Source organism: Bidens hawaiensis, unplaced genomic scaffold (genome assembly GCF_021521415.1).
Source record: "Bidens hawaiensis isolate Kalapana, Puna unplaced genomic scaffold, B.hawaiensis_p1.1 tig00021032_1, whole genome shotgun sequence".
Taxonomy (NCBI): domain Eukaryota; kingdom Viridiplantae; phylum Streptophyta; class Magnoliopsida; order Asterales; family Asteraceae; genus Bidens; species Bidens hawaiensis.
The window spans coordinates 174,182-191,881 of record NW_027493251.1 but is presented as its reverse complement, the minus strand read 5'-3'; the positions used below and the strand labels follow the sequence as shown (position 1 = coordinate 191,881).

The 17,700-nt window shown below is 38.0% G+C and overlaps 1 pseudogene across 1 annotated transcript; it reads left to right on the top strand.

Annotated features, from left to right (window-relative positions):
• The first annotated feature begins 6,033 nt into the window (after positions 1-6,033).
• Positions 6,034-10,199, top strand: LOC143562547 (uncharacterized; annotated as a pseudogene). Its single transcript, XR_013140501.1, has 2 exons — positions 6,034-9,000; positions 9,102-10,199. The product of XR_013140501.1 is annotated as an uncharacterized LOC143562547 (transcript).
• Positions 10,200-17,700: the final 7,501 nt, after the last annotated feature.

The following is a 17,700-nucleotide window of genomic DNA, read 5'->3' as shown; positions in this document are numbered from 1 at the left end:
TTCATCTTGTAATATTGTGTCATGCAGTACTGATTGTACGTTTAGTGTACACTCATTAAAGCCCGTTGAAGCCACCTGAGCATGTTGTGGTTCAAGCGAATGGTGATTTTAATGAATTTTCTGTTTTTGTTTTATAAAACAATAATGTAAACTAAAAAATAATTTTTTTAATAAAAAAAAATTAAACATCTTAAAAACATAAAAATATATACAAAGTTATTCCCTAGCGTCGCCTCTTCCTCTTCGCCTTTGTCTTTGATTTTTTTTTGTTTCCTCTAGAACAAACGCCTGTTCTTGATCAAATATCTCTCGACGATCGGTTCTGGGTTGCTAAAGTTCTTGGTAAGAAAGTCTAACTTCCTAAACCTTTCTTTTTAAAATTTTCACCTTCGCCACTTCGATACTACTCGATATTTTACGGACGCCTTCGAAAAAGAAAAATTCTGGATTGACCTCGGTAGTTGCTCTTTTCCCCGGCCCCTTCCGACTGGACGACATAAGACTTATGGTAGATTTTCTTCCCTGACCACCTTTAGGTCGATCCCTATGTGAGCATCCGAGCTACTATATGAGACATATGCACCAGACAAAGAAGTTTTCATACACTTTGGCATCAAGCCACCGCTTCCACTTGAACTAAATCAACTAATCTTGAGCACGACCTGAGTATTTTCAACAAGTAGTCGTCCCACGTTTTTATTTCCCCGTACATATATATTTAACACTTCGGCTTTCCTTTTTGCGCAACCGAATTGGTAAACTTGAAGATCATCACTCCCGGTTGCTCGCATTTGACGACTGTTTTTGTTATGTAAATTCGTAAACAGTCCAACAAGTTTACGAGTTTCGGACCACCTTCCCGGAATCATATTGCCCGTACGTTCTCTACTTCCCACCAATGAGTGGAACAACTCTCGCACTTTGCCCAAAATATTGTGCGCATTTGATAGTCCGCTACAATTAAAAACAGATAACAAATGTTAAAAATATATTTTTAAAATTTGATACAAAAAAAAGTTAGGTAAAATACCAGCATGTCGATCTTGGGGTATTTCAACCCAAGCACTACTCAAAACATTTTTCTCCTCTACCGTCTAAGGAGTTGTTTTCCTTTTTGGAACGACCTCATAGACCACTCCGCTCAAGCCTCCTGCTCCTCCATGGCTCTTCTTTTTGGGGCTCGTTTGCCCTTGGTGGCCTCCTTACGAGGCCATTGCGTCTCCAAAATAACAATCTCGGGAGACAGTGGTGGTATTCGATTCAAGTTATGCTCTAACTCGGTGCTATACACGTCGTTGTCGTCTTGATCTAAAGATATATCCAGTCGGTAACAACCACCCCCGTTTATCCATATTTTTCAAATAAACGAGTTAGATTACGAGAGTAATGTGGTAGTGTTTTTAAATTTGTAGAGAGAATCGAAGAATGTTGGTAATTTTTTTTTAGGAAAGTGGTGTTTAAATAGGTAATAAGTAAAGTTAAAATGTTCTTTTTTTTCTATTTTTTCCAACCTCAAACGGTCAAATCACAATTCCCCACAAGCCAACGACTCTTTGCAAGACACGACCCGACTCGTGGGGTCTTCTCACGCCACGGCCTGCAGCAGGCCATTGTGGTGTGCGCCATCTATGTGGCTCGTGCCACATAGTCACAATAGGTAGCCTTAAATAATAACTTAACAGAGGGATGTGTTTGTTTTTGTTGTCATACTTGTTAAACAAGAAATAGTCAAGGGTACATTTTATTAAAAAATAATTAAAAAAGGGGCAAATTAAAGAGGTTATGAGACTCATTTGATATTAAAAGTATTTTTAGCTCGTCCATCATCCTCATCTTTATAATTACATTAATAAACACTACATTTCTCTCTCATGTTTAATTAAATAATATTTTTTTATACATTTATCATTACAGTTTCTTCGATTCTCCTTCTATGGATCTCCGGTAGTCCGGTGGTTTCACATCTCCGGTAGTCACGGCCCTTCGTTTCTCCGGTCTAGCTCTCAACATCTCCGATTCTTCAACAGGTTCGTGTTCTATCGTGTATACCTGGTATTAACATGTTCGTGTTCAAGTTTGGGATACACATACACTATAAGTTTTCGTGTCGTGTACATGTATACATGTTTCGTGTTCGTGTTTTATCGTGTACGGGTATACACGATATGCCAGCCCTACCACCCATCATAAGGTATAGCACACAGAATGGAAGCGAGAGTAGTGCCAATATAGTTGGTACTGGCAGGAATATCGCCCCCTTCCTTCACAAAAGAGCCAAAATCTTTTTTATTTTCATGATTTTCAAACAGTTATTGCTAAAATTTCAACCCAATTTTTTTATACCATGGATCTCATACAAATTTCTTCCTCTAGTTCATCAAGTTATAACAATTCAAAATCTGATGCGAATTTTTATAACTTTCAATTTCTCGTTACAGTTGTTTAAAGTAACATCTCTTTCAACACGTAATCAAGATGAAGATATCGCAAGTTCAAGCGTTTGTATTGAAAGAGATTCAGGATCGCTAAGCAGCATTGGTTATACACGTTAGCTTGTGTTTAAGTAAATATCAAGGGAAATATGAGAGGTGCACATATATCAATACCCAATGATTATGCTCGAAAAGGTAACCTTGCAAGAGAGATAGGTTTTGCATGTTTTCATTAACGTAGTCGATTTCAACTATGACATAAACGTCCTTCATCAATTGCCATTATTGAACGAACGTTTTACACGGAGCCACGCCCAAGTGTCAATCTTAGGTAAATAAAGTATATATAATACAAGCATAGGGATTATCCTACTAGTAGGAAATACCCAGTAACGGATGCTGAAATATTTAGTTGGTGGGTCAAAATAGAATTGCTTTACATAAACATTTGGTAGTGAAAGAACTGAAGAATAGTTATGTTTTTACAAACCATAACAGGGAATCTTTTGAAGCACTATATTAAAAAGAACAGCTAAAATTAAACTTTTTTTTTACAATACTTGTATGTTTTATTTGTTTTGTATTCTTCTTAAAGGTATCAAAGTCGGCTTACATATTTTTTTCATAAAATTTATTTGATTTTGTTTTTTACTTTTGAAGTACTCCATCGATGACTTAAATTATTTATAACACGGATTTGTGATCATCATCGGCAATTTTCAAAAAGAGACAAAAATAAAACCGGCACTAATATTATTGAAACCAAAAATTATAATAATATGTACACCTTAGGTTCTGCTAAAAGTGTTAATTATATATACATAACTTTTGTATTTTTTATTTAACGGGCAACAAACATTGAATGGCGAGGTACTTTGTATGAGGTGAGACCCAATGGCAAAAAGTCACCGCCAGCTGGCCCAACCTAGCCGTACGGAGCCCTTAAGCGCCTCCAAGTTATCTCCAGTTCCAGAAATCTCACCCGCCCGAAGGCCCGCTGATGGTAAAACCCGGACGCCCTCTGGATTCGAGTTGTGTTTCGGGACACTTTCGTTTGTGTGGCTTGCGTTTGGTTATTCTGGGGTAAACTCCAGTCGCCAATGTCATAGAATCTTTTGTTTGAGTCAGTTTCCAATTGAGGGCGATAAAAATAGTTTTGGTTGAAAGTGTTTGGCTTAGGTTGTTGGTTTGAGTTCAATTAACAGGTTTTGAAGATTGGGTTGTTTGGATTGTATGGATTAATGATGGGTTTGGGAATAGATGAAAATATAGAAGATTTAGATAAAAATAGAGAACATGTAACAAGTTGGATGAAAAATGCCTTAGAGAATGTTAAATTTTTAAGTAACTTTTTTATTTGTAAGCTCAACGGCTCTTCCTTCTATCCCCGTGCGGTCGTGCCAAACAATCACATTCCCCGCCCTGGCCGTTGCACCTACCATTAAGTATCCTACACCGTACTCATCAACATATCGTTAGCTACATCTACATAAATACACACTAGAATTTATAAAATAAAATACTAACTCATTAAAACGATTAGAAAAATAGAAAGTTTTTTAATAGCATATGTCTTCTGTTCATGGCCAGTCTTCATGCATGCCGGCTTAATCAGTGATTGAATTTGCAGATTAATAAGTACATGAAAGATGATGGCAGAATTCACAGCTTACTTTAAACGATGGCAGGAAGGAATATGATTGATTAAAAAAATGAGAAAATAGCATACGTATGTATATGTAATATATGTATGTGTATATATATATACATCATCAGTTGGGATAGTGAAGCATGTAACATGATAAATTATAATATTTGTTTGTGATAATGCTTCACTAAAGAAGATTCTCTTCGATAAGATTGGCTTCAGTTTATAGTTTAAATTTCGGTTGCGGCAACGTATGTGGATTGACGTATTACAATAACTTTAAATTTTTGAACAAAAAAGTTTATTGAAAACATAAAAATTTAACAAACATACTAATCTAATAAAAGAATTCATCTTTTTTCACTTGTCACTCTCTCAAATCCCCTACCCCTTTTTAAACCTGTTTTCAATATATAGTTTGTTTCTTGGATTTATTGGCTACAACATGGGTTATTAGCCGACCCAATAGGTCATATCTCTTTCAATATAGAACAACCTCTCATCCAAAACAAACACTGCTGCAAATTTAGATCCAACTCCTCACCGCTGCCGATGTAGATTAAATTCCCAAATGCCATGGCAGCGTTCTGCCATTGGACCACCACCGCTACCGTTACCCCCCCCCCCCTCTCTCTTCCACAGCGCATATGGCATTGTGAAGCCTGGTAATTCCCTCTGCAAAATTATGATTAATGTTTAATTTTATTTTTTTAAAGATTGGTGTTGTTTTATTGGTTCTTGCTTGATTTGTAGATATTAAAGGCAACAAATAATGAAGGGATGCCAATGTATTTGAGGCCATATATGAAGGGGAAGCTGCACATCCACCTTATTGTGGACTTCCGTGATTCATTGTCACTGGAATAGTGCAAGGCGTTAGAGGCAGTGCTGCCACCTAAGCCATCAATGCAGTTATGCAGATGACATACATGAAATTTGACGAATGTGAAGAGACAACTCTGCATGACGCAAATATTGAAGAAGAGATGAGAAGGAAACAACATCAAGTAGCTCAAGAAGCTTATGATGAAGATGAAGATATGCATGGTGGAGGTCAGTGGGTACAATGTACACAAAAGTAATTGAATCAGTTTTTGTATGGCTTGTCTACGGATGATTATAACTACTTTTGCAATGCTCTGATGTATTGTGTAATGAAAACTAGTCTTCTAATGTGTTCGTTAGTATTTTATGATAAGTTTACTCATGGTTTATTATCATAAATTGGTGTGTTAATTTGTTGATGGTGTTCTTGATGTGGTTGGTGTTCCAGAAAACGTTTCAATTTGTTATCTTTTGAATTAGTTGTTTCGGTTTTGTTTTTCTTTAAGTTGAATGAATAATTAAGTAAGTTGCACGTAGATTATGAACTTGAATCAGGAATGTACAACGTGATACGGTATTTAGTATAAGTCAAATATTGAATCCAACATACCATTACTTACTATAGAATTTCAATTATTGTTATAAAAATACAAAGAATTGGAGTTATGTTCACATGATTAGGGTGTTTTGTACAGGTGTTAAAATTTTTATAAATTACGCCGGCAATACACGGGGTCTTAAACTAATACGTATATAAATATATATAATTATAATTAAAATTCATCTGGTTCTAAAATATGATCCGACCTAACATGCGGTTCGACCAGTGACCCAATAAGACGGTCGGTTTGACACGGTGTTTTACTTCTTGTTTGTATCTTATTGAGATATCTTTCAAAAGAAGTTATATTGTCTCTTTATATTGACTTTGAGTCAATATATGTATCCATATAATACCAAAGTGATCGTATAACCCCACATAATAATTAATAAATACCAACGACCTTTTCTTTCCGTATTCATTTAAATGATTACTTTACATTTTAATTCTTATGAGGCCCAACTTGTCCTACAGTGTGAGGCACGTTAATATCTTTAATGCTCTGAATCTAAGTCGTTTGCTAAAGGACATTTATTCCTCAAGTAATACACACTCTTCACATAACAACAATAACGACTTATTTCTCTCAAAGTAAAGCACACTCCTTGTGAAAATATGGCATTGCCCGGAGATGAGGTTAGCCGCTCTAGTATAAATTAGAACACACGACCCATATTTTTTAAATCAAGAAAATATGACAAGGCAAATAATGTCTTGTAGACACTTCTTACACTTAACTCTAGCTCTAGTAATCATTTCACTTTCAAAATCTGCTTCTGCATCTTTGAAGGAAGCCAATGCTCTTCTTAAATGGAAAGCGAACCTTCAAATTACAAACAATTCCCCCATATATTCTTCTTGGACCCCCCCGCCCTCTATAAATTCTACTGATTCCGCTCCATGCACTACGTGGTTTGGTGTCGTTTGCAACGATGATTGGACCGTTCACAAGTTGAACCTCACATCGTCTGAATTAAACGGTACTCTTGACCAGTTCCCGTTCTCGTTTCTCCACAATCTTTCCCGTTTTGAGCTTAGTGTAAACCACTTTTTCGGTCCAATCCCTGCACAAATCCAGCTCCTATCGAAACTTGTTTATCTTGATCTTTCAGGAAATAAGTTTTCAGGAGTAATCCCACCGGAAATAGGAATGTTAGGCAATCTTGAAACCCTCCACCTTTTTGAAAATCAGTTAAATGGGTCAATACCACAAGAGATTGGTCAACTAACCTCTCTCTCTGACCTTGCCTTGTATGATAATTATCTGGAAGGAGAACTGCCTTCAACATTTGGCAACTTAAGAAACTTGGCTTACTTGTACCTTGATGATAACATGCTTTCTGGTCAAATTCCACATGAGATTGGGAACCTTGAAAATCTTGTGGAAATGTATATCAGTACCAATTCTCTGAATGGTACCATCCCACCTACCATTGGGAATTTAAAACAACTTACTGTCTTGTACCTTTTCAAAAACAATTTGACCGGTTCAATCCCACAAGAACTTGGGAGCCTGGTCTCACTTCAGAGCCTCAGCCTCTTTGGAAACAACCTATCCGGCCCAATTCCTTCATCGTTGGGTAATTTAGTGTCTTTGGATCTTCTACATCTGTACCAAAATCAACTCTCTGGACCCATTCCTGCTGAACTTGGGAACTTAAAGTCTATCACCCAGCTGGCGTTGAGCGAAAATCAACTCAGTGCTTCTATTCCTTCGTCACTAAAAAACCTGAGAAACCTACAATATTTGTCTCTTCGTGATAACAAAATATCCGGTCATATACCACAAGGACTGACAGGTCCAGTCATGCTTGAGCTAGAAATTGACAATAACCGGTTGTCTGGAAATTTGCCAAAAGATTTGTGCCATGGAGGAATGCTTCAAAATTTATCACTAAGTTATAATCAACTCACAGGTCCTATACCAACAAACATAAGAGATTGCTCCAGCTTATATAGAGGTAACTTTGATTTTAATCAATTTACTGGAGATATATCCAACAGCTTTGGGGTGTATCCAAGTTTAAATTTCCTTGACGTCAGTCATAACAATTTTCATGGGAATTTGTCTCAAAACTGGAGTAAATGCAAGAACTTGACAACCTTAGGGATGGGATATAACAACATCACTGGTTACATCCCACATGATCTTGGAAGCTCGACTCGACTTCAAAGGCTTGATCTTTCTTCAAATCATTTGGTTGGTGAAATTCCAAAGGAATTTGGAAAGATGAAAGGTATGATGTATTTGTCCTTGAAAGAAAACCAACTTTCAGGCGTTATACCTCAAGAGCTTGGGTCACTTCATAATCTCCTTACTTTCGATATATCCTCAAACAAATTGAACGGGACAATATCAAGATCCATTGGTAAGTGGGAACAAATCTATTACTTGAATCTTAGTAATAACAAGCTCAGTGGGAAAATCCCATCTGAGATTGGTGAATTGAGTCACCTTACCATACTTGATGTCTCTTGGAATTCACTCACGGAAGGGATACCATCTGAAATTTATAGATTAGTAAGTCTGGAAAGTTTGAACCTTTCACACAATAGATTATCTGGTTCAATTCCTGATGCCTTTGGAAAATTGCCCGGAGGGATTGATGTCAACCTGTCATACAATGAGTTGGTAGGTCCGGTTCCTACCTCATTTGCTATTTTCACGAATTCGTCCATACAAGTATTCCAAGGCAATCCAGGTTTGTGTGGAAATGTTACAGGTTTGAAACTTTGTAAAAGTCATATTACAATTAAGAAAAATAATGATAGCTTTCATCATGGGCTTGTGCTTGCGATAATACTTCCCCTTTTCGGGGCAATGTTACTCGGTGGCCTATATGTTTATCAACTAAAAAGGAAAGGCTCTTCTCCAGTGGAACCATTGGTTGAAGAAGCTAATGATTTCTTCTCAATATCCAACTTTGATGGACGAGCAGCGTATGATGAAATCCTAAAGGTGACGAATGATTTTGATGAAGCATATTGTATTGGCACCGGAGGATACGGCTCTGTGTATAAAGCGAAGATACAACCCAACGATATTACGGTAGCTGTCAAGAAAATTCATTCTTCGTCATCAGAGAATCTAATTAATCATAAAGGTTTCCTTAGTGAGGTACGCACATTAACCAACATAAGGCATCGGAACATAGTGAAGCTCTTTGGATTTTGCAACCATTCCCGTCACTCATTTTTAATTTATGAATACCTTGAAAAGGGAAGTCTTAGATCGATCTTAAATAGTGATATCCTATCGAAGGGATTGGATTGGTTGAAAAGGGTTCAAATTGTAAGGGCTGTAGCTAATGGTTTGACTTATATGCACCATGATTGCTCACCGCCTATAGTCCATAGAGACATTTCAGCAGCCAACATCCTTCTCGATTCAAATTATGAGGCGCATATCTCTGATTTTGGAACGGCCAAACTTTTAAAGCTAGACTCGTCAAACTGGACAACTGTTGCAGGCACCTATGGTTATATAGCACCAGGTAACTTAGTTTTGATCTACATATATCTTCTAAATTTTCAAAAATATATGTATATGTTAGACCCTTTTGTATATGGATTGATATTACCTTTCTGCATGTAGAGCTTGCTTATACGATGGTGGCAACTGAGAAATGTGATGTGTATAGCTTTGGAGTTGTTGCACTCGAAGTGATCATGGGAAAGCATCCAGGAGAACTCATAACATCTTTACCAGCTTTGTCTGCTAATATTTGTTGCCTACCAATGTGGGAGATAGTCGGATACCGCCACCAACGCCCCAAGTTGAAAAACTAGTAGAGTCCATTTTGATTATCATAAGAGCGTGTTTAAACTCTAACCCACAGGAAAGGCCGACAATGCGGCAGGTTTCAAATATCTTGGCAGTTGAGGATGAGCTTTGGATTGATCTCTCTTATTAATTGCTTGATTAATATATATTGTGCTTGTACTTCCATCTTATTTAGTTTTCTCAAGTTTTATATGATGCATATGTAATATATATGTATTCTTAGGATGTCTTAAATTAGGAAACCTTTTATATGTTTTTCTTATCACATTATATATAAAACAACAATGGTGAATTCCTTACGTTATTCAAACTTGTCACATTGTTGACCTTTCTAGTAGGTTAGAGTTCAAAGAGATATAACAGTTTTAGGTCAAACCGTGAGCCAAAAGAAAACCAAAACCGAAATGTTTGAAGATAAAATCAAACAGAACAGTTATTAGTTATTACTTTTTCACGAATCTAAAATTCACCAATGTAGTTTCACGTTCAGATAGCATATATCAATCTCAACTTCAAATTACAACCAATGCAGTCTTTCAATTCCATTTACATTTACCAATGCAGCATTTTGAGAAATCAATTTTGAATAAATACAAGTTTTTTTTGTTTTTGCAAATCAACCGTACATATGATTCAAAAATGGAAGAAAGAGTGGTTAGAATGCTAAAGGAGAAATTGTACCTGAGTAAACACTGGACTGATGCTAGTTGAATGTGAGCAGTTGAGCACTAGCTTTTTTTCTCTGAATTCTTGTTGGATGGGTGGGAGGGGTGGCAAAAGGGTTGGGTCGAAACGGGTCATGGGTATTCTTTGATCATTATAAAACACCAACTTTTTACTTTATGGATATATTACAAACAAATTAAAGTATGTCATTAGTTATCGATAAGTATTATTTAAATAAAGACATATTATCTTTAAAAACACACATTAACATATCCAAAAAAGAAAGCTGATATAGTACAAGATACTTGTCACTCTCTCAAACCCCATACCCTTTTTCAAACCCGTTTAAAATATATGGTTTGTTGCTTGGATTTATTGACTACAACATGGGTTATTAGCCGACCCAATAGGTCATATCTCTTTCAATTTAGAACAACCCCTCATCCAAAACACTGCTGCAAATTTAAATCCAACTCCTCACCGCTGCTGATGTAGATTAAATTCCAAATGCCATGGCAGCGTTCCGCCATTGGACCACCACCGCTACCGTTACCCCCCTCCATCGCGCGCATGGTCATTCTTCCAAAAACAAAATTTAGGGTTTGCTTTAGGTTAATAAGTTGAGATCACTTTTATTTTGATTTTGAGTTTGATACATTGTCTCCCGCACACACTCCCACTCATCCGAACTAGAAGTTTCTATGTTAGCATTGTGTTATTAGTTTTAAAATGATCTTAATTTCTCAATGAGGAAATTATCATAGTTAGTTTCGTTAGACTTTGACAACTCAGATAATTCATTATGCAATATTCAGTCAATCGCATATTCACAAGGATTTGTAGGACGTGTTCATTGCTTATCGATTCAGTGGTACCAACTAATTTTTACCTGTAGCACCTACTTGCTCGCTTATTATACCTTTTTAATATTGAGAAAGAATAGGGCATTTGAAAGCAAAGTTAATTCAACATCTTCATTATAAAAGTTAATTTTGCAAATCAATTCTTTGGCACATCCTATTTGCAAATTTACTATCTTACTTCGAAGGTTGATTAGTGCTACCTCTCATAGAAATTCAAAACAATGTTGTTAATTCTCATATGTAAAACCAATTAACCGTGCCTTTAAGCACCAAAAAGTTGTAGATGAAGTTTGCTTACATGGTGCTCACATGAAAATGGAATACCATTTTTTAGAATATCATGGGATGCTAGAGGAAAACGGTCGTTCATTTCGTTTTGGAAGTGTACACCCGCAATACCTCAACTAGCATAAGGGACGATCTGTGACGTGTGTGATTAGTATTTGAAGATGTCCACAAAGATTTATGCGAAAGTATGGAAGTCGATCTTTTGTACTGGTATTATATATGTACGGGCACGAATATTTGCATAAACCGTATTTAAGCGATATGCAAATCTTGTGCGCGGGATATGGATTCTCTAGAATGCTATGTAGTATTGATTGTATTTGTTGGTATGGAAGAAAATTCCAAAAGAATTGTTGTGCAATATATAAGAGTTAATCACCACTACCTTAAGATTTGAGATTGATAAATATATATTTTGTTCTTAATTGTTCGTAATGTTTGGGAGAATTGATCAATGACATTTGTGAGATTCCATATCTCAAATTCCACATCTCAGAATTCCATCCAACAAATCCGTTCTAGTTGATTGAGATCAACAACGATCTTGGCAATTTTTAAATTAAAAAAAAAATAGGGATGTGATATATGACCACGCCATGGGCGAAAGTATTTGTTAGGGACGGAGTGAGAAAAGTGATGCGGCGCTGTTGTAGAGATGAGAGAGTGGTTAACATGTATGGGAGGGGCTTCGAAGCCCCTCACCATAGAGGGCAGCCTAAGTATAGCACACCGAATGGGAGCGGGACTGCGGGAGTCATGCCAATATAGTTGGTACTTGAAAGAAAAGAAATACTCTCTTATTTCTTTTCTTTTGGAGATTTACAATACAATAAATAATAATCCTATCCTAATTACAAGGAGAATTATAAGGTAAGTTATAACTATCATTGACTATACAATTTGAATATAAATGAGAGAGAGATTTTAGGAGTGATTGATGGTGGACTTTTGATTAAGTCTGTTACGGTTGTTACCCCCGGCAAGCGAAACGGCGGCGGATGAACTCGAAGCAAATCTCGAAAATGTTCAAAGAGAGGTCGAGACAAGCTTTTCGTAAAAATATCCGCAAGTTGAAGCTTGGTAGGAACAAACTTAGTGTGTAACTTTCCTGACATAACCAGTTCCCGAACAAAATGATAATCCAAGTCGATGTGTTTGGCACGCTTGTGAGAAACGGGATTTTGACTCATGAACAAAGCACTTCTGTTGTCGCATAGTAGAGTCGGCCGAGGCTGAGGAAGAGCGTGTAGTTCCTGTAACAGATGAGTAATCCAAACAATTTCAGCTGCAGCGTTTGCCATTGCCCGATATTCTGATTCACAACTTGATCGTGACACTGTCGGTTGTTTCTTAGCACTCCAGGAGACCAAGTTACCACCTAAGAAAATCGAATAAGCATACGTTGACCTTCTTGTTTCAATACATCTAGCCCAATCCGCATCCGAGTAACCTAAAATTGAAGCACTTGTAGACCGTGTGAAGACTAATCCATGAGAAATAGTTCCTTTGACATAACGAAGAATACGTTTAACTAATTGAAAGTGATGATCGGTTGGAGAGTGAAGGTATTGACAGGCCTGATTAACGGCGTAGGAGAGATCGGGACGAGTGATGGTTAGATACTGAAGAGCACCAACGAGAGAGCGGTAAAGGGTAGGGTCGGAAAAGGGAGTGCCATTTTTGGTGAAGGTATCGGTCGAGGAGAGAGGGGTGGGTGCAGGTTTGGCTTCGGTCAGACCGGCTCTTGTGAGAATGTCGTTGGCGTATTTTGTTTGAGTGAGAAAAAGACCTTTGCTATCATGCACCACTTCAAGACCAAGAAAATAGCTTAGCGAGCCTAGGTCTTTGATGGCGAATTCTTGATGTAGACGGGTTGTGAAGGAAGTTATTAATGCAGTTTTGTTGCCCGTGAGAATTAGATCGTCTACATAAACAAGAAGGTACATGATGTAATCTCCCCTACAATAGATGAAGAGAGATGGATCAGCACAGCTACACGTGAAGCCATAAGAAATAAGAAACGAGCTGAGCCTTTGGAACCAAGCTCGAGGAGCTTGTTTTAAACCATAGAGAGCTTTATTGAGCTTGCAAACATGATTCGGAAGCTTGGGGTCTATAAACCCGGGAGGTTGCTCCATGTAAACGGTTTCCGAAAGGTGACCGTTAAGGAACGCATTGTTTACATCTAGTTGGTGAAGAGACCAACGATTAATGACGGCCAATGAAAGAACAATGCGAATGGTGGATGCTTTCACAACCGGGCTAAACGTGTGATTGAAATCGAGGCCCGGGATTTGGGTGAAGCCTTGAGCGACGAGTCGCGCTTTGTGCCGATCAAGTGAACCATCGGCATGGTATTTGGTGCGGAATACCCATTTTGATCCTACGATATTTGTAGAGGGTGGTCGAGGAACAAGGGACCATGTACGGTTACGATGAAGAGCGGAAAGTTCATCTTGCAAGGCACTCATCCAATGAGCATGTTTTGATGCACTTTTGAAGCCTTTCGGAACATTGTTTGTGAAAAGCGCCGCATGAAGGCAAGAGTGCATAACAGTAGCAAGATAGGACGTGTGTTTCGAATTTGGTTTGAAGGTACCAACTTTAGAACGAGTGATCATATGGTGTGATGGTACAGTAGGAGTGGAAGGTTGAGGCGAAGATTGGGGAGGGCACGATGAGGCTGCCGGATAGGGAGATGGTGGAGTAGTGGTGGTGGACGACAGAGGCGTTGAGAATGGTAAGTTGGTTGAAGGTTGTGGGTCACACAGAGAACAAGATGGGGAGTGAGTGATAAAAGGATTTTGTTGATTTGGTGGAGATGGGGCCGAAGGTGCTGGAGTGGGTTTGGGCTCATGAGGAGTTGATTGGGCTGAAGGGTTTGGTTGGGCTGTAGCTTGAGAGAGGGAAGTGGGCTCATCAGAAGTAGATTTAGCCTCAGGTTGAATAGTGGGTGTGAACTCTTCAAAGGTGGAAAGAATGAGTGATGCAATATCAGATTGAGATGAGTTTGCCACATATGGAAATGAGTTTTCATCAAATCGAGCATGTCGGGTCACATATGTACGTGAAGATGTTGGGTCGAAGCATTTATACCCTTTGTATTGAGGAGCATATCCTAGAAAAATACAAGGTATACTTCGGGGTGCAAGCTTATGAGGTGCATAGTCACGTAAGTATGGATAGACACGACACCCAAATACGCGAAAGTTCGCATAATTTGGAGTCGTAGAGAATAGAATTTCAAATGGCGATTTTTCATTTAAAATTTTTGTTGGCAAACGATTAATTATGTATGTGGCGGAGCTAAAAGCATCAATCCAATGTGTGATGGGAACACTCGCATGAAAAAGCATGGCGAGACCGGTTTCGAGTATGTGTCGATGCTTCCTTTCGGCACGACCGTTTTGAGGAGCGGTATAAGGACATGAAAACCGATGAAATGTGCCATTTTCATCAAATATTTTTCGCACGTATTGATTGACAAATTCCGTGCCATCATCACTTTGGAAAACCTTTACTTTGCGTGAAAATTGATTTTGAACAAAACGCAAAAAGGTTTGAAGAACGGAATAAAAATCGGTTTTGTGCTTAAGAGGATATAACCACGAGAATCTAGAAAAGTCATCCACAAACACAACATAATATTTATATCCATCTTTACTAGTTATTGGTGATGGTCCCCATAGATCACAATGAACGAGATCTAGAGGAGAAGAAGCACGCTTTTCATTTATAGTAAATGGCAATTTATGTGATTTAGCAAGTTGACAAGAAGAACATAAAGTAGGGTTAGGTAAAATAGATGTAAAAGATAAACAACCAAGTCTTTTTAATACAAGAATAATGTCAAAAGCGACATGACCCAAACGATTGTGCCACAATTCAAATGAGGCTTTATTAGACGAAACAGAAGCAACAAAAGCAAAAGACTTGTCCCGGAGCACATAAAGACCGTTTTCACATCGTCCTTTAGCGAGTGGTTGGCTTGTTTTCCGGTCCTGAATCACAAAAAAGGAATTAGAAAAAAGAACATCAATGGGAAAATCATTTGTCAACTTGCTAATGGAAAAAAGATTTTGGGTTAACGACGGAACAACCAAAACATCATTTAATTTAACATGTTTGGTTAAAGAGACATGTCCTTTGTGAGTAATGGGCAATGACTGACCATTGCCAAAGGTGACCGAAGACATTCCTTTGTAAGGAGAAAAGGATGTTAAATTACCAGTGTCGTCGGTCATGTGAAGGTCAGCGCCGGTGTCGGCAGTCCAATCAGGAGCATCCTCGTTTGAAACATGGCACTGAGCGTGAAAAGCACGAGCGAGATCTTCATTGCCAGAAGCCGAGGCCACAAAAGATGAGAGTTTTGGGCACTTGTTTGCAAAGTGTCCATTGGTTCGACACAACTGGCAATGAGGGGGCCTGCGGTTTCCATTGGAAGACGAGCTAGAGGAGGCGGAATTTTGGCCGCGGTTGTAGGAACCGGATGGCTGACCACGTCGCTGACCTCGATTAGCAGAAGGACCAGTGGATCGGTTTTGATTGTTTTGAGCAACAAAGGCCACAGGAGGGGTGTTTGGAGGGTTAATAGCAATGAGGAACTATTCTTGACTTTCTGCTTTGGTGAGTAAGTCACGAAATGGAAGCAGTTCGCGGGTGGTACGGATCGCAGTGGACCAACTTTCAAAAGTAGACCCAAGGCCACAAAGAAACCAATGAGTTTTGTCGGTGTCGTTAACGGGATGGCCGATAGCAGAGAGTTGGTCACAGATGGCCTTGAATCGTCGACCGTATTAAACGGCGAAGATTGTCACGGAGCAGATGCATCCGTTCAAGGGACATGTTACCGTAGGCTGCTTCAAGGGAGGTCCAGATTTGGCGAGCTGTGGATAGGCCGAGAATTTCGGCTACAGCCTCCTCGGTAAGCGAGGAGTTGAGAATAAGAATGGCCTGCTGATCGGAGATCGACCAGGCTGTGAATGCCGGGTTCGGCTGCTCAAAGGAGGCAACAGTGATGGTTTTCGGGGGAGGCGAGATAGAACCGTCAACATGGCCGAGTAGTTCTTGATTAGTAGTAAGAAGAGGAAGAAGTTGATTTTGCCAATAGAGATAGTTAGTGGAAGAAAGTTTGATTGTAAGCATGTGGAGGATAGTAGCCATGGGAAGCTTGGTGTCAATGGTGGTGGAGGAGGAGGAGTTAGCATTGGTAGACATGATTGATGGTGGGAGGCAAAGAATAAAGATGCAGGAGTTAGGATCGAGAAGGTGATAGAAATACTCTCTTATTTCTTTTGGAGATTAACAATACAATAAATAATAATCCTATCCTAATTACAAAAGGTAAGTTACAACTATCATTGACTATACAATTTGAATATAAATGAGAGAGAGATTTTAGGAGTGATTGATGGTGGACTTTTGATTAAGTCTGTTACGGTTGTTAGTACTGGCTGGAATATTACCTCCCCTTCCTTCACAATAGAGGCAAAAAAAATTTTATTTTCGCATTTTTCAAACAATTATTGCTAAAATTTCAACCCAAATTTTTTTTTACCGTGGATCTCTTACAAATTTCTACCTCTAGTTCATCAAGTTCTAACAATTCACAATTTGATGCGAATTTTCATAACTTTCAATTTCTCGTTACAACTGTTTAAAATAACATCTCTTTCAACACGTAATGAAGTTGAAGATATCGCAAGTTCAAGAGTTCGTATTGAAAGAGATTCAGGATCGCTAAGCAACATTGGTTATTCACGTTGGACTTGGAGTAAGTTGGTTATTCACATTGGACTTGGAGTAAGTGTTTTAAGTAAATATCAAGGGAAATACGAGAGGTGTCATCAATACCCAATGATTATGCTCGAATGGTAACCTTACTTAATGAACGATGTTGTACATGGAGCCACACCCAAGTGTCAATCTTAGCCTCTTAGGTAAATAAAGTAAAAATAATACAAGCATAGGTATTATTCTACTAGTAGGATATATCCTGTAATGGAACCTGAAATATTTAATTGGAGGGTCAAAATAGAACTGCTTTTAAACATTTGGTAGTGAAGAACTGAAGGATAGTTATGTTCTTACAAATCAAAATAGGGAATCTTTTGAAGAACTATGTTAAAAGAACAGCAAAAATTAGACATTTTTTTACAATAATTGTCACTGTTTTAAAAACCGGTTTTTTACTCGTACCGGATTTTGTTTCAAAAATGGTACAAACCGGTTGAAGTGTTGAACCATGATGTAACGGGAGATTCAACCGGATTGAATACTTTATCTTGTAATTTCATATAAACACGACTTCAACTCAAAAAATAACCCAAAAATACATTAATAAATATCACACATGAACAAAACATCATACATGAGCATTGATCGAGTCAAATAGTAGTTTATACCGTGTATACAAAATTAACCATTTACATCTACCAACCTTGCATTTGCAGGATACAAAATTGGATGATTCATGAATTGTCGTTTACTGTGTTTATTCATTTCAAATTTATCCACTAGGTTAAAAGTCATTTTTAAAAAATATGGGCTGCAAAAAGTATCAAAAATCTCTTGGGTTTAAAACCGGTTTGCCG